General features: G+C 49.3%; 2 non-coding genes across 2 annotated transcripts; both read left to right on the forward strand.

Annotated features, from left to right (window-relative positions):
- Positions 1-671: 671 nt before the first annotated feature.
- Positions 672-778, forward strand: LOC120684140. Its single transcript, XR_005679121.1, has one exon. It is a non-coding gene; the product is annotated as a small nucleolar RNA R71 (small nucleolar RNA).
- Positions 779-5,959: 5,181 nt separating this feature from the next.
- On the forward strand, positions 5,960-6,115 carry LOC120684270. The gene has a single exon (XR_005679235.1). It is a non-coding gene; the product is annotated as a 5.8S ribosomal RNA (ribosomal RNA).
- Positions 6,116-18,486: the final 12,371 nt, after the last annotated feature.

Consider the following 18,486-nt stretch of genomic DNA (forward strand, 5'->3'; position numbering starts at 1 on the left):
CCAGCTAAGCTAGTTGAGTTTCAAGCATCTTGTTGAAACTCAGCTGGTTCTTGCTAGCTGTGGAGAAGCTGTCCATCTTGGCATGGATGGTCTCCAAGGATTTGTCGTTAGCGGCCAACTTCTTCTGAAGGGACTCATTGATCTTCGCTTGGCTGTAGACAAGATCCCTCAAGGTAGGTTGGATAGGATTGAAATAATTTGAATTACCGTTACCTCCTTGGTAGTATGAGCATGGTTGATTCCACCCCTGACCTCCTTGTGGACGAAACCTGTTATTGTTGTTGCCATTGAGGTACATAGCTTTTTCCTGGGTTTTCGTACAGTCATTCCCCGAATGTCCAACATTCCCATAGACCTCGCACGTCAAGCGAGCTTCCAAGGCTTGAAGTGTCTACATTTGAGCCTTGTCTTGGGAATAATCCTCAAATTTCTTGAGGAGGAGATCAATCTTCATCGCGAGCATGTCGGCCTCCTTTACGGAGTGCATGCCTCGCTGACGCGGTTGGAGGCGATCATCCCTCCAACCTTGGTTGGACACCATCTTCTCGATTAATGTTATTGCTCTTTCAATAGTCAGTGAGAAGAAAGCTCCACCCGCAGCGGCATCCACATAATCACGGGCTGTTTGAGTCAGCCCATTGTAGAAATTCTGAAGAATAAGGCAATTGTCCATCCCATGGTGTGGACATGCAAGGATGTACTCCTGAAGTCTCTCCCAAGCCTCAAGAATTGACTCATTAGATGCCTACTGGAAGTTTGAAATTCTTCCCCGAAGAGCATTGGTTTTGCCCGTCGAAAAGAACTTCACGAGGAATGCCTTGGCACACTTGTCCCAGGTATCCACAGCGGTCTTGTTATCATAGAACCACATCTTTGCTCTCCCCAAGAGAGAACGGAAACAGACAGAGCCGAATCGCATCCTGGAATACTCCCCTAATATCAAAGGTACTGCAGAGCTCCTAGAACTGTTGGAGATGGCCTGCACCATCGTGATAAGACCCGTCTTGATCTCAAAATTCTCTCCACTAGTGTTGACCTTAGGTCCGGTGGGAACCTGGATAGCAGATGGAGCAGAGTAATCACGAAGCATCTTCTGGGCCATAGCTTGAGAAGCTAACGGTGACCGTGCCGCGATAGTAATTCAACCTAGTACGAGAGGAACCATTGATTCACACAATTGGTCATCGCGCTTGGTTGAAAAGTCAGTGGTGCGAAGCTACCATGTGTCGGATTATGACTGAACGCCTCTAAGTCAGAATCCAAGTAGCAACTAGCGCCTGTACCCGCCGCTCGCCCCGACCCACATTAGGGCATTCGTGCCCCAAGGGCCCGTGCCATTGGCTTAGCCTACCCGGCTGATGAGTCATGGCAGGCCGCCTCGAAGCTCCCTTCCTCACAGGCGATGGGCTGAATCCTTTGCAGATGACTTAAATACACGACGGGGTATTGTAAGTGGTAGAGTGGCTGTGCTACCATGATCCACTGAGATCCAACCTCGCGTCGCACAGATTCGTCCATCCCCCATACGCTCCAATCCACAACTTCAGGCTCGGACGCGCAACAATGGTCAGAGATATCGCGAGCAGGCCATAGTGAAAAGGACGAGATCCAAAGGAACACGAGTTACCAAGCACACCAAAGTGCCTTGGACGGGAGAGAACATGCTTGTCCCAGCCAGCAACAATAACATCACACAAGTGTAAGGGCATTACATCGATCGCGCGCACAATTTACCAAGCACCCAAGTGCTTTCACACCAATAACTAGACACAAAGCATCCAAGTAAGGCCAAAAACGGTAGAAAATGGCCAAGAATGTGGGATCGGACCCAAGCAGGTGGCTTCTATGAAAAAGGGTGTACATGGCACCCACACATGGAACCACATTTAACCGGATGGAAACGGCCAAGGAACGTGTGCTAGTCTCGGGAGGTGACAACATAGGACAAACGGCCGTTCGGTATGACACCTTTCGCAAAAAAGTGGGATCAGATCGAAATGGACGGATTCTATGGAAAAGGGTGTACATGGCACCACCCACATGTTGGGATGGAAACGGCCAGTAAATGTGTGCTACAGGTCATGAGAGACGAAAACATAGGCCGAATAGCCGTTCGAGCAAAAAAGTGGGATCGAAACGAAACAGACGGGTTCTAAGAAAAAGGGTGCACACGGCACCCACAGATGGAACCACATTGAACCGGGTGCGAAAGGATCATGTTGGGATGAAAACAGCCAAGAAACATGTGCTACAGGTCACGGCAGGCGACAACATAGGCCGTTCAGTATGACTCCTGGGCAAAAAAGTGGGATTGGACTGAAACAGGCGAATTCTGTGGAAAAGGGTGGACTGAAACGGGCGAATTCTGTGGAAAAGGGTGTACACAACACCCACTCACGAAACCACATTCAACCGGGTTCAAACGGATCATGTTGGGATGAAAACGGCCAAAAAATGTGTGCTATAGGTCACGGGAGGCGAAAACATAGGCCTAACGGCTGTTCGGTATGACATCGGGACCAAACAATTTAAATGGGCCAAAACGGCCCTAAAATATGGAATCAGGTTCGCCGCAGAGAAAACGCCTCAAGAACGGGAGAAATCGGCCTTCGGTGGTGATGGGAGGGCTGAGTTTACGACACCCTGCGTGACCGGAACCAAAAACAGGCCATTTTTTGAGCCCAGACATGTTATCTCACCCTATCACAGATGTTTCAGGCAAACCCCCAAAACTATGCTCCCAGAAGGCTAAAAATTCCCAGAACTTCTGGGTGGGGGGGGGATGCCCCCCGGGTATAGTAGGGGGAGCCGATGCGGTGAATGGGTACTTGGGAAACAATGTCTGGCCATGTTTTTTGGGTTGTTTCGGGTGCTCCTTGTTGTACCCTCCTAACCACAGTGCGGTTGGCGACGGCCGGCCACACTGAGGTTTCGACCAGGCTGACTTCTGGAGACCAGTGTGGCTTCATGTGGTCGGGGATTCCGACTGATTGGACATGTGGCTTTGAACTCATTTCTCAAGAACAGGCAAAGGGAGCTCACAGACTGGTCTTGGTGATGGCTTGCTCTCGTTTCCTGTGTTTGGGCTTGGGATTTCTAATGCTTCCGGTCATGTGGCTTTGAACTCATTTCTCATGCACTCGGAGTACTGCACCAATAGACAAGGTGGTTTAGGGGCTTGCTAAGGCTAGACGGAATGGATTTCGGTTGCTCGGGGATTCTGGCTATTTGGGCATGTTGGCTTTGAACTCATTTCTCAAGATCAGACAACGGGGGCTTGTAGGGCTTGCTCTCGTCTCCTGCGTTCGAGCTTGGGATTTCCGATGCTTTAGTCACCATGCCTTTGAACTCAGTCCTCGAGCCTTAGAAATTTGCACCAGTTGGCTGAGGTATGTCACTATTCCCACCGAATCTGGTTAATTGTGGGATAAGAATATTGTTCGTTATCGCGCTCAGTGGTCCTTTGGCTGCCTTCCTCATAAGTAGACTCGCCATGCATTGTGCAGATTGATGCTTTGGATGGCTTGGCTGTTGTGTATCAGGTGGCACATGAGTTGTGTTAGACCTGGGACTGCCGGGAGGCCCCCCATACATGTGTGGCTGACTCTTGGCGCCTGTGTCCCTTCAGTCCCATGGGAACCATGCCCGACCCTTCATGAGTGCTTACGTGCTGCTACCCGTTCCTCGTGAAGTTCCATTCGCGACAAGTTGCCTTCGTCGCGTCCACCCTTTGGGTATGATGCGTCGGTTCTATAGCCAATCGGCATTGCCTCGTGGTGATGGTCTAATCGGGCCATGTCCACCAAGGCTACCTCGCTTGTGCTATTGGTCCCGGATGACTCTAACAATATAGGACGAGGCTGCTTTGTCTCCTCGTTCCTTTCAAAGTCGGAACCTTCGAAACAACGACAGCCGGCCCGGTTGATTCCCGGTGCAGAAGCCGGTGATGGCTTGTCGAGAAGGACGTGCTACCTGGTTGATCCTTCCAGTAGTCATATGCTTTAAGCCATGCATGTGCAAGTATGAACTAATTCGAACTATGAAACAACGAATGGCTCATTAAATCAGTTATAGTTTGTTTGATGGTATGTGCTACTCGGATAACTGTAGTAATTCTAGAGCTAATATGTTCAACAAACCACAACTTCCGGGAGGGGCACATTTATTAGATAAAAGGCTGACGTGGGCTCTGCTCGTTGATCCGATGATTCATGGTAACTCGACGGATCGCACGACCATCGTGTTGGCAACTCATCATTCAAATTTCTGCCCTATAAACTTTTGATGGTAGGATAAGGGCCTACCATGGTGGTGACGGGTGACGGAGAATTAGGGTTCGATTTTGGAGAGGGAGCCTGAGAAACGGCTACCACATCCAAGGAAGGCAGCAGGCATGCAAATTACCCAATCCTGACACGGGGAGGTAGTGACAATAAATAACAATACCAGGCGCGTTAGTGTCTGGTAATTGGAATGAGTACAATCTAAATCCCTTAACGAGGATCCATTGGAGGGCAAGTCTGGTGCCAGTAGCACGGTAATTCTAGCAACAATAGTGTATATTTAAGTTGTTGCAATTAAAAAGCTCGTAGTTGGACCTTGGGCCGGGTCGGCCGGTCCGCCTTCCGGCGAGCACCGACATACTCCAGCCTTCTGCCGGCGATGTGCTCCTGGCCTTAATTGGCCAGGTCATGCCTTCGGCGCCGTTACTTTGAAGAAATTAGAGTGCTCAAAGCAAGCCATCGCTTTGGATACATTAGCATGGGATAACATCGTAGGATTCCGGTCCTATTGTGGTGGCCTTTGGGATCGGAGTAATGATTAATAGGGACAGTCGGGGGCATTTGTATTTCATAGTCAGAGGTGAAATTCTTGGATTTTTGAAAGACGAATTACTGCGAAAGCATTTCCCAAGGATGTTTTTATTAATCAAGAATGAAAGTTGGGGGCTCGAAGACGATCAGATACCGTCCGAGTCTCAACCATAAACGATGCCGACCACGGATTGGCGGATGTTGCTTATAGGACTCCGCCGGCACCTTATGAGAAATCAAAGTCTTTGGGTTCCGGGGGGAGTATGGTCACAAGGCTGAAACTTAAAGGAATTGACGAAAGGGCACCACCAGGCGTGGAGCCTGCGGCTTAATTTGACTCAACATAGGGAAACTTACTAGGTCCACACATAGCTAGGATTGACAGACTGAGAGCTCTTTCTTGATTCTATGGGTTGTGGTGCATGACTGTTCTTAGTTGGTGGAGCGATTTGTCTGGTTAATTCCATTAACGAATGAGACCTCAGCCTGCTAACTAGATATGTGGAGCCATCCCTCCGCAGCAAGCTTCTTAGAGGGACTATGGCCGTTTAGGCCATGGATGTTTGAGGCAATAACAGGTCTGTGATGCCCTTAGATGTTTTGGGCCGCACGCGCGCTACACTGATGTATTCAATGAGTATGTAGCCTTGGCCGACAGGCCCGGTAATCTTGGGAAATTTCATCGTGATGGGGACAAGTCATTGCAATTGTTGGTCTTCAACGAGGAATGCCTAGTAAGCGTGAGTCATCAGCTCGCGTTGACTACGTCCCTGCGCTTTGTACACATCGCTCGTCACTCCTACCTGTTGAATCGTCTGGTGAAGTGTTCAGATCGTGGCGACAGAGGCGGTTTGCCGCCCCCGACGTCGCGAGATGTCCATTGAACCTTATCATTTAGAGGAAGGAGAAGTCGTAACTAGGTTTCCGTAGGTGAACCTGCGGAAGGATCATTGTTGTGACACTTATACAAAACAGACCGCAAACGTGTCATCCATGTCGCCGGGCTACGGTCCGGCCAAGGCTCGCAGCCTTTGTTATGTTGGAGAGGGGCCGCCAAAGAACCCACAACACTGATATTGCCTTGCTCGGGGTGATGTTCAGCCTGCCGGTCATGCCTCGCGCAATGTTGTTATCTTAATCCACACGACTCTCGGCAATGGATATCTTGGCTCTTGCGTCGATGAAGAACATAGCTAAATGCGATACCTGGTGTGAATTGCGGAATCCTGCGAACCATTGAGTTTTTGAAAGCAAGTTGTGCCCGAGGCCTTCTGGTTGAGGGCACGTATGCTTGGGCATCACGCCAAAAGACATTCCCAGCCCACCCTAGGATACGGACGTGGTCTTTGGCTCCCCATGCCTCGAGGCATGGTGGGCTGAAGTTGGGGCTGCTGGAGTACCGTATCGGCACCTGCATGTGGTGGGTGACATAAGTTGTTCTTGGTGCAGTGTCCCGGCACGCAGCTGGCTCCTTGGCCTACAGGACCCATTTACGACCATAGTGCTTCAATGCTCGGACCGCGACCCCAGGTCAGACGGGATTACCCGTTGAGTTTAAGCATATAAATAAGCAGAGGAGAAGAAACTTACAAGGATTCCCCTAGTAACAGTGACCGAACCAGGAGCAGCCCAGCTTGAGAATCGGGTAGCCACACTACCCGAATTGTAGTCTGGAGAGGCATCCTCAAAGATGGACTGGGCCCAAGTTTCCTAGAAAGAGACGCCTGGGAGGGTGAGAGCCCCGTCCGGTCCGGACCCTGTCTTACCACGAGGTGCCGTCAACGAGTTGGGTTGTTTGGGAATGCAGCCCAAATTGGGCGGCAAACTCTGTCCAAGGCTAAATACAGGCGAGAGACCTATAGAGAATAAGTACCGCGAGGGAAAGATGAAAAGGACTTTGAAAAGAGAGTCAAAGAGTGCTTGAATTTGCCGGGAGGGAAGCAGATGGGGGGCCGGCGATGCGCCCCGGTCATATGCGGAACGGCTTCTGCTGGTTCACCGATTGGCTCGGGGCGTGGACTGTTGTCGGCCGCGCTGGAGGCCTAAGCCCAATGGCCTTAAGTGCCATTGGAAGCCGTCGTCGACACGGCGGATTCTCACGCGTCGCAAGGCGCGTCCCTCAAGATGCTTGGCTGCAACGGCCTGCGGGCTCCCCATCCGACCCGTCTTCCAACACAGACCAAGGAGTCTGACATGCGTGCGAGTTGACAAGTTCATAAACCTGGGAAGCGCAAGGAAGCTGATGAGCGGGAGGCCCTCACGGGCCGCACCGCTGGCCGACCCTGATCTTCTATGAGGGGTTCGAGTTGGAGCACACCCGTCGGGACCTGAAAGATGGTGAACTGTGCCTGAGCGGGGCGAAGCCAGAGGAAACTCTGGTGGAGGTTCGAAGCGATACTGACGTGCAAATCGTTCGTCTGACTTGGGTATAGGGGTGAAAGACTAATCAAACCATCTAGTAACTGGTTCCCTCCGAAGTTTCCCTCAGGATAGCTAGAGCCCATTATGAGTTCTATCGGGTAAAGCCAATGATTAGAGGCATCGAGGGCGCAACGCCCTCGACCTATTCTCAAACTTTAAATAGGTAGGACGGCACTGCTGCTTCGATGAGCCATGCAAGGGAATCGGGAGCTCCAAGTAGGCCTTTTTTGGTAAGCAGAACAGGCGATGCGAGATGAACCGGAAGTCGGGTTATAGTGCTGAACTGTGCACTAACCTAGAACCCACAAAGGGTGTTGGTCGATTAAGACAGTAGGACGGTGGTCATGGAAGTTGAAATCCGCTAAGGTGTGCCTAACAACTCACTTGCCGAATCAACTAGCCCCGAAAATGGATGGCACTGAAGCGCGCGACCCACACCCGGCCATCTGGGCAAGCGCCATGCCCCGATGAGTAGGAGGGCGCGGTGGCCGCTGCAAAACCCAGGGCGCGAGCTTGGGCGGAGCGGCCGTCGGTGCAGATCTTGGTGGTAGTAGCAAATATTCAAATGAGAACTTCAAAGGCTGAAGAGGAGAAAGGTTCCATGTGAACGGAACTTGCACGTGGGTAAGCCGATCCTAAGGGATGGGGTAACACCGGCAGGCAGCGCGATCACGCATGTTGTCCGAAATGGAATCAGTTTAAGATTTCCCGAGCTAGGACATGGCAGTTGACAGCGACATTAGGAAGTCCGGAGACGCCGGCGAGGGCCTCAGGAAGAGTTATCTTTTCTGCTTAATGGCCTGCCAACCCTGGAAACGGTTCAGCCGGAGGTAGGGTCTAGTGGTCGGAAGAGCACCGCACGTCGCGCGGTGTCCGGTGCGCCCCCGGCAGCCCATGAAAATCCGGAGGACCGAGTACCGTCCACGCCCGGTCGTACTCAAAACCGCATCAGGTCTCCAAGGTGAACAGCCTCTGGCCAATGGAACAATGTAGGCAAGGGAAGTCGGTAAAATGGACCCGTAACTTCGGGAAAAGGATTGGCTCTGAGGGTTGGGCTCGGGGGTCCCGGCCCCGAACCCGTCAACTGTCGGCGGACTGCTCGAGCTGCTCCCGCGGCTAGAGTGGGCTGCCGCGTGCCGGCAAGGGGACGGACCGGGAACGGCCCTCTCGGGGGCCTTCCCCGGGCATCGAACAACCAACTCAGAACTGGTACGGACAAGGGGAATCCGACTGTTTAATTAAAACAAAGCATTGCGATGGTCCCTGTGGATGCTGACGCAATGTGATTTTTACGCAGTGCTCTGAATGTCAAAGTGAAGAAATTCAACCAAGCGTGAGTAAACGGCGGGAGTAAATATGACTCTCTTAAGGTAGCCAAATGCCTCATCATCTAATTAGTAATGCGCATGAATGGATTAACGAGATTCCCACTGTCCCTGTCTACTATCCAGCGAAACCACAGCCGAGGGAACGGGCTTGGCGGAATCAGCGGGGAAAGAAGACCCTGTTGAGCTTGACCCTAGTTCGACTTTGGGAAATGACTTGAGAGGTGTAGCATAAGTGGGAGCCTTCGAGCGCATGTGAAATACCACTACTTTTAACGTTCTTTTACTTATTCTGTGGGTCGAAAGCGGGGCATTGCCCCTCCTTTTTGCTCCAAGGCCTGGCTCTGCCGGGCTGGTCCGGGCGGAAGACATTGTCAGGTGGGGAGTTTGGCTAGGGTGGCTGTAACACCATAATTTAAATTTACATATTTAATAATAAATTTAATTGGCTTTATTTAATTTCCTAGGATTTTATATGCTTAGCCTTGCATTTAAATAAATTTTGTTTCACAAGTAATTAAAATTTATTTTAAGGTAACATGTTTGTGCATACATGCCGGTGCATAGTTTTATTTGGTTGAGTGCTTAGGGTTTGAATTCAAACTTTATTTGAATTCAATTAGATTTGAGTTAGTTTGAAAAAGAAAAGGAAATAGAAAAGAGAAAGAAATAGAAAAGAGAAAGAAATAGAAAACCAAACCAGCCCAGCTGGCCCGTTTTGGCCCAGCTCCCAGCCCGCACCCTCTTCCTTTTCCTCCTACCGGGGCCCGACCCCGGCCCGTTGGCCCCGCGGCCCAGCGCGCGACCCTCCTCCCCTCACGGCCCAGTGCTCTCCTGCTCGCTCTCTAGCCCGCGTCCCACACTGAGCCGCTGACAGGCGGGCCTCGCACATCAGCCGCTCTCCCGCAGGCGCGCGCCCGTTAGCCGCTCGCCCTCCTCCGTTCGCTGACAGCCTGGACCCACCAATCAGGCCCATCGTCCCCGCTGCGACGCCCGCACTGAACGGCTCCGCCGTGATTTCGGTGCCTCGATCCGCCTGGCGCGCCCACCCAAGTTGACCGCAGCCGCCCTCCTATAAGTACCGCCGTGGCTCCCCTAAACCCTAAGCCGCCGCGCCACACACGCCCAGAACCCTAGCGCCACCCTCGCCACACTCCGCAGCTCGAAGCTCCACCGCACCGCCGTGGACCCGTTGCTCCGCCGCACCCCAGCCACCACAAGCCGACGCCGGAGTTTCACCTCAGGGTCAGGAACATCGCCGAGCTCTCCTTCTCCGACCACGGCCCCGCTGCGCTCAGGAATTCCCGTGGAGGAGCTCCGTCGAGCCGCCCCTACACCGCCACGATTCCATCTCGGCGCCACCAATCTTCGTCATCTGCACACGGCTACAGCTTCATGAGGGGGTAACAATTACGCCATGCCCCTTTCCCCTTTTCTTCTCTCTCTGCGCGTGCGAGGATTCCTCGCCATTGTTTGGCAGCGCCGCCGCGCCATAGCGGAGGCCCTCTGCCACTCGCCGTTGTCCCGATGAGAGCCCACGGATAGTTTCCCCTTGCCGCGCTGATGCTTCCAGTGCAGATCCCAGCCCTAATTGGGGTCGGTACCGCGTGATCGCGGCACGCCGGCAACCCAGAGCCGCTCAGCTCTGCCGCAACCCCACCGCCGTGCCCTCCGCTGTGCTGTAGCCCGACCCGAGCACTTGAGTAGCTTTGTAGCATCGCGCGTAACCTCTAGTGCCATAACTCAAGCCAAACCGAGGCCAGAACCGCGAGTTCGCGGCACACCGGCGAGTCAGTGCCGCCCCTCGCCGTGGCAAGCCCCGACCGAGCCCTAATCCTCAGACCTGAGTGCCCAGATGCATCAGCCATGTCACGGGTTATCTCCCACACCAAACCCGAGCCCAAACCATGGCCGAGAATGCATGTTTGCGTTTCTCCGGCGAGAGCACCGCCGCGGGGAGCCATCTCCGGTGACTCGCGCCGCCGGCCGCGGTCGCGATATCCCTGATCCGTCCGATCCAGCATGGACGATCGAGATTAGAACGTGCCTAGATTTGATCCCGGCCTCCCGATCTAGATCCAACGGATCAGATCTGCGCATACCGCTTCGCGCTGGTCTTTTTGCTAAAGAGACCCTGGACTTTCCGAGAATTAACCCGCAGTCCATGTTAGTTCAAAAATAATTCCAGATCGGCCCTGTTTTTACCGTTTAGGCCCCTGAGCTTTCTAGTTTTCGAACCCGCCGTCCGGCCCCTGTCTTTTTGCACGTTAGACCCTATATCTAAGGTTTAATTATGTTTTAGTCCATGGTTTTTGCGCAGAAGGCCCTGGAACCTTTGTTTTCTCGCAGTTTAGTCCCTGGACCTAGTTTTGACCCTAGTTTTCGCGTTCTAGCTCTGTTTTAGGTATTCTTTATGCCCACGCGATCGTTGTAATGCGTAGAATAGTTCTAGCTCTATTTTGTTTGCCGTTTTTATGTATTGTTGTACTGTTTCTTAGTTTTTTCCTTGTTTGCATGTATGTGTATGTGCTGGACTTTATTTTGGCGTTGCGATCGTGAGTAGATGTTGAGCAGTCGGAGGAGTACCTGGAGCCACCCTCCGCGGGACACTTCGAGCAGCAGGAGCAGTTTGAGGAAGGCAAGTATAACATGAACCTGCCTATCACTTTTAAATACATGTTCATACTGCATTTTAATATTGTATGCCTATAAGGACTTCCTAGCCACTTTATATCCTATCCCTTGGGTTGCATTTTGGTTAGTTGTGCTTGGTGCCACACTATAACGCACTTGGTCCTTTTTAATTAATTTGATTAATGGTATATGCAACTTAATTCTGAGAGTGGCCCTCTGTGTTCTGTGCTTGAGTGGCTCACGTCTCGTTAAAATTCTTTTTTCTAGAAACATGGTTTAGGGGGCCAGCACGGTGCTTAGTTCTTGGTTGGCCACTCTCCCTAAGGACCGGTTCATAGAGTGACAACCTGGGACAACAGCGCTACCATAAGACTGGAATGGGACGGTCTTGGCTTACTAATTAGGTCTTTTTGGTTTGGAGTAACTTATCTGCGGGGCAAGGGTGGTAAGCTTCTATGGCCCTCGTGCTGAGTGGCCTAGTCTGTGACTTTGTGCTTGACGCCCACTAGACCTGCTCCATCGTCGCCGATCTAACCCTTGCGGTTACTCCTTACAAACGAGATTCTTTGTAACGGCCTCGTAGTGAGTTTGCTAGTCATCTCACCTACGGAAGTGTGATGAACAACTAGCGTAGCTCACGACTTGTGGGTAAAGATGTGCAACCTCTGCAGAGTGTAAAACTGGTATACTAGCCGTGCTCACGGTTATGAGCGGCCCAGATCCTCCTTTTGATTAGTGGGGTTATCTCCTTTTGATTAAGGGGGTTCCCCGGATGGTTTGGTTTGGTATGGTTCCCAGTAGGATCATAATTAATTCTGATTAATTACTATGTAACTGGGGTATGGTAATTCATCAACTTGTAGTAAATAGTTTTAATAAAATTTTGCCACGATTAAAAGCTAATGCAGTTAAGTCAGCCAACCTTAGAGCCTCATAGTTTGTGTTATACTTGTTGAGTACAAGTTGTGTACTCACTCTTGCCTACTCTACTCTTTTCCTCTTGTTCTCTTTGGGGATACCCTACTGCTGCTCTGTTCCCGGCGACGCGGAGGAGTTCACCCGGGGCTACCAGGAGTATGAGGACTTCTAGACGGTCGTCTCCCAATCGATGTCCCTGTGGCGCACAGACTTATAGTTTCGTACTTGTTTACGCTTCCGCATATTTGTATCAGACATTTTGTCATTAATGTAATAAATAACATTCGTACTCGCTTTATTATATCTTTTTTGTGATATGTGCTGTGATATACTATTCATTCTGTTGTATATACATGTGACTTGATCCTGTCACGTATATGATTGCTCGGTTTATGTCCTTTTGTAAACCGGGTGTTACAGCGGCACATCTGTTAAAAGATAATGCAGGTGTCCTAAGATGAGCTCAACGAGAACAGAAATCTCGTGTGGAACAAAAGGGTAAAAGGTCATTTGATTTTGATTTCCAGTACAAATATGAACCATGAAAGCGTGGCCTATCGATCCTTTAGAGCTTCGGAGTTTGAAGCTAGAGGTGTTAGACAAGTTACCACAAGGATAATTGGCTTGTGGCAGCCAAGCATTCATAGCGACGTTGCTTTTTGATCCTTTGATGTCGGCTCTTCCTATCATTGTGAAGCAGAATTCACCAAGTGTTGGATTGTTCAATACAAATAGGTAAACTGAGCTGGGTTTAGACCGTTGTGAGATAGGTTAGTTTTACCCTACTGATAACCGTGTCACGATAGTAATTCAACCTAGTACGAGAGGAACCGTTGATTCACACAATTGGTCATCGCACTTGGTTGAAAAGCCAGTGGCATGAAGCTACCGTGTGTCGGATTATGGCTGAATGCCTCTAAGTCAGAATCCAAGCTAGCAACTGGCACCTGTGCCCACCGCTCGCCCCGACCCACATTAGGGCGTTCGTGCCCCAAGGGCCCGTGCCATTGGCTTAGCCTACCCAGCTGATGAGTCATGGCAGGCCGCCTCGAAGCTCCCTTCCTCACAGGCGGCGTGCTGAATCCTTTGTAGACGACTTAAATATGCGACGGGGCATTGTAAGTGGCAGAGTGGCCTTGCTGCCACGATCCCCTGAGATCCAGCTCCGCATCACACGGATTTGTCCCTTCCCCATACACTCCAATCCACAACTTCAGGCTTGGACGCGCAATGATGGTCAAAGATATCGCGAGCAGGCCACGGTGAAAAGGATGGGATCCAAAGGAACACAAGTTAACAAGCACACCAAAGTGCCTTGGACGGGAGAGAACATGCTTGTCCCAGCCAGCAGCAATAACATCACACAAGTGTGAGGGCATTACATCGCGCGCACAATTTACCAAGCACCCAAGTGCTTTCACACCAATAACTAGACACAAAGCATCCAAGTAAGGCCAATAATGGTAGAAAATGGCCAAGAATGTGGGATCGGACCTAAGCGAGTGGATTCTATGAAAAAGGGTGTACATGGCACCCACACATGGAACCACATTTAACCGGATGGAAACGGTCAAGGAACATGTGCTAGTCTCGGGATGTGACAACATAGGACGAATGGCCGTTTGGTTGGGTGACTGGTTTGGCTACCAAGAGTCAAATCTGAGGAGGTACGACACAGGGTCAAACTCTTCTCAAAAGTGACTCTGGATTGGAAGTGAAATTTTACGGCTAGTCGAAACCAGTCATACAGTACCCTATTTTCATATCAAAGAAAGACAGAAAACAAAGCCAAGTTAGCCTGTTTAGCAAGCGAATACCAATTTCAATTTCATTCATAACTTTTGCCTATGTAACTTCAGTCTATGCCTTCCCCGGCAACGGCGCTAAAAATGCTTGTTGGTGCCAACCAACTCCACCACTGATCGCCCAGCGATGACGCTCGCAGACGCCAAGGGAGTGGCAGGTATTTCATGAACCACGAACGAATTCGCAAGCGCATGGAATACCGCTGTAGCATTTTACTCGGGAGTATACCGGGGTGTCATTTATATTTTCATAGAGAAGGTGGCGAATGGAAATACATAGGCTAGTTAATGAATAGATCTAGATTATATATTCAAATGCATAAACAAGGGTAAGATAAATTATTGGATAGGAGGTAGTGTGACACACAGACAAGTTATACTCAACTCTAAATATATTCTATAGGCAGGGAGAAAGGAAAAAGTTAGCAGCTCGAGTCAAAGATACTAGGCTAGCTATATCTTTGCTATCTACTGGTTAGATCAACAGAAGATTAAACTGGTACAATAGGGAGACCGCTCCTATAGCTTGGCGGGAGGAGCCCGACCAATCTATGCGGCTTTATGCACCTCCTACCCCACCAATCCGAACGTGGAGGATTACTAGGCACAGACAGGGCTACCATCAGCTGCCGGCTACCTGTACAAACCGTGAGAAAGGGCGACATCCAGCAACACTTAACTAGACTAGACACCACATCTACATTAGTAAGTGATGCTCTAGCATCCCACGCGGCGGCGTTGAGGCAGAGAGGGAGAGAGGTGGAAGAAAGAGTTTGGACCTCTTTGCAAAATCCAAAATTTTAGGGGTCCCAATGTAAACCAAAAATAACTTCAAAACTAGGGCTCAAATGAAAAAGTGCCCAACATGAAAGTTGTTCAACTTTTCAAGATCTACAACTTTGATGTTGTGCAAAAATTGATTTGACCAAAGGTTAAAGAGTTATTTTGAAAAAAGGAAGGATTTTGAATTTAATGGACTTTTGTCTTTTCCATTGCAAATTCACCTCAAATTCAGACTTAAGAGTAAATTTTTCTGCCATGTAATGATTACACTGATTTTTTTCAAATAAACCCTCCACAAAAGCAATATTTGCTCTCCGTATTCAAATTAAGTTATAGAAAAGACCTTGCATAAATTCATATTTACACAAATAACCTTATATTTTTAAAATAAGACCCTTTTGTAGGCAATTTAAGCACATGATGTATAAAAAAATACAGTTCTACTGTGCAGACACCTAGGGTGTCACAAACCCCATCTTGGTCAAAAAGAAAAATAGCAACGAATGGAGAATGTGCGTCGACTATACAGATCAAAACAAACATTGCCCAAAAGATCCTTTTGGACTACCACGTATAGATCAAGTCATCAACTCGACTGCCGGGTGCACACTACTCTCATTCCTTGACTGCTATTCAGGGTATCATCAGATTGCCCTCAAGGAGGAAGATCAAATCAAGACCGCTTTCATCACACCCTATGGGGCCTACTACTACAAGACCATGTCATTTGGTCTGAAGAACGTAGGGGCAACTTATCAAAGGGCAATACAACTATGCTTCTCCAATCAGTTACATCGCAATGTTGAAGCTTACGTGGACGATGTGGTCGTCAAGACCAGAAATACCCACGACTTCATCAAAGACTTGGAAGAAACCTTTGAAAGCTTGAGAAGATTCAGATGGAAGCTCGACCCCACCAAATATGTCTTCAGTGTCCCATCAGGGAAACTACTCGGTTTCATCATCAGCAACCGAGGCATTGAGGCTAATCCCAAAAAAGTGACAGCCATCACACAAATGGGACCACCAACCGACATCAAGGATGTCGAAAAACTCACTAGCTGCATGGCAGCACTAAACAGATTCATCTCAAGACTGGGTGAGCGAGGCTTACCATTTTTCAAACTACTCAAAGGACAAGAAAAATTCAAATGGACAGAATAAGCCAATGCTGCCCTAGAAGACCTCAAGCACCACATGAAGTCCCCACCGATACTCACAGCTCCAACAGAAGGCAAGAATCTACTGCCCTACATCGCCGCTACAACCCACATAGTCAGCACTGCCATCATCATGGAATGCCCTCAGGAAGGACACGCGTATCCGGTACAGAGGTCAGTCTACTACGTTAGCGAAGTACTCTCTGACTCCAAGGTCCGTTACCCTACAGTCCAGAAATTATTATACGCCATTCTAATGACTTCAAGAAAGCTCCGACACTACTTCGAAGCATATCAAGTGTCGGTGGTCACCGAATTCCCGTTGCCGGATATACTCCACAACTTGGAGGCCACCGGCAGAATCGCCAAATGGGCAACAGAACTCGGAGCGCTCCACCTCAACTTCAAGCCAAGAACCTCCATCAAGTCACAAGCTCTGGTCGACTTCATGGCAGAATGGAGGGAAAATCAAATCCAACTCCAGCAAACAAGTTGGAACACTGGACAATGTATTTCGACGGTTTCCTAAAACTAGACGAAGGAGGAGCAGGCATCCTTTTCATCTCCCCTAAGGGAGAACAGCTTAAGTACATCCTACAAATCCTCTTCGAAGTTTCCAACAACTGAAACCGAATACGAGGCATTATTGCACGGGCTTTGCCTGACAATCTCCCTCGGAATCAAAAGACTACTCGTCATTGGTGACTCAAAACTAGTCATCTAGCAAGTCAACAAGGAGTGGGATTGAAACATTGAGAGAATGGATGACTATGTGTTGGTGCCTACCAATGCCACCACTGATCGCCAAGCGATGACGCCCGCAGACGCCAAGAGAGTGGCAGGTATTTCATGAACCATGAACGAATCCGCAAGCGCACAGAATACCGCTGTAGCATTTTACCCGGGAGTATACTGGGGTGTCATTTATATTTCCACAGGGAAGGTGGTGAATGGAAGTACATAGGCTATTTAATGAACTAATCTAGATTGTATATTCAAATGCATAAGCAGGGGTATGATAAATGATTGGATAGGAGGTAGTGTGACACACACACAAGTTACACTCAACTCTAAATATATTCTATAGGCAAGGTGAAAGGAAAAAGTTAGCAGCTCGAGTCAAAGGTACTAGGCTAGCTATATCTATGCTATCTTATGATTGGATCAATAGAAGATTAAACTGGTACAACAGGGAGACCGCTCCTATAGCTTGGCGGGAGGAGCCCGACCAATCTATGCGGCATTATGCACCTTCTACCCCCCAATCCGAACATGGAGGATTATTGGGCACGGACAGGGCTGTCACCACCTGCCGGCTACCTCTACAAACCGTGGGAAAGAGCGACATCTAGCAACACTTAACTAGTCTAGACGTCTACATTAGTAAGCAATACTCTAGCATCCCGCATGGAGGCCCCACCCCCCGGATGGACAGACATCACACTAGAGCAAACATACGAATACTGGAGCAGTTGCCAGAGTTCCAAAGCTAATATGTTAACCATCGCAAGCACAGGGCGACAACACAATGCAAGCATTGAATGATAACGCAACCAAATCATGAAGTATATGTCTGATGACTCAAAATATAATTGAAGAAGATATCAGTAACCATAGTTTAAATCTATTACAAACGACTGAGAATTACACAAGAGAAACAGAGAAGAACTCATACCAGAACTTCTAAGCAACTCCGGGGACTCGATGACTCCTAGACTTCGTCTATACTCCACTAAACTATAGAGCTAATGCAAGAGTGAGTTGAGACTTGAGAGGGGTGTGTGTGTGTGTTCTATTCTCACCCCTCCTCTCATATTTATAGGAGAGAGCGACGGCCGGCAGGGACGTCTTCTACTGCTGATCCTCCAAGAACCGACATAAGGAGCCAGTGAGTTGCTGCCACATGGCCCACGGGCTGGTCGGCCGGTCTGCCCATGACGCCAACCGCCCCCAACTTCGGTTGTTCGGCTGTCCTGGGCTCCCTTGTCCTAATACCGTGTGTCTTGGTCTGTCCTGAATTGTTTTGCTTTGGTCTTTTTGCTTGCTTTGGTCCATTTGAGCCTGAACTTGTGCTATGATTTTATTTATGATTTTATCTTGGTCCAATGTGTGCTTGCAACCTGCAAATTAGCTTGAAAACACAACTTGCAGTTCTCTAGGGGTAAAGTGTATTTCGGAATTTATTTGATAGATAATGCATGTAAGGAATGCAAACTCTCGTGATTTTCTGATCAAGTTGACGCCTAGAATTGGTCGTTACTGAGCATCAACACTATGTTGCAGATGTCCGCAAACTGGAGAACAAATTCACCGGATTGGAAATACACCATGTCATATGTGATAACAACAAAGGGGAAGATATACTTTCCAAACTTGGATCAACTCGAGCCCAAGTCCCCTTTGGCGTATTTGTCCAAGAGTTGCATCATCCATCCATCAAGAAAACAGAAACCATCGACCAAGTCCCCAAGGACCAAGGTCGGGAGGTGATGATGATTGACGAAGCCTGGAGAACCAAAATCATTGACTTCATCACCGATGAAAAACTTTCAACAGAGAAAACAAAGGCGATAACAACCGCCAGAAGAAGCAAAGGTTATGTTCTAGTTGAAAGTAAGCTCTACAA

This window comes from Panicum virgatum, chromosome 7N (genome assembly GCF_016808335.1).
Source record: "Panicum virgatum strain AP13 chromosome 7N, P.virgatum_v5, whole genome shotgun sequence".
Lineage (NCBI taxonomy): Eukaryota > Viridiplantae > Streptophyta > Magnoliopsida > Poales > Poaceae > Panicum > Panicum virgatum.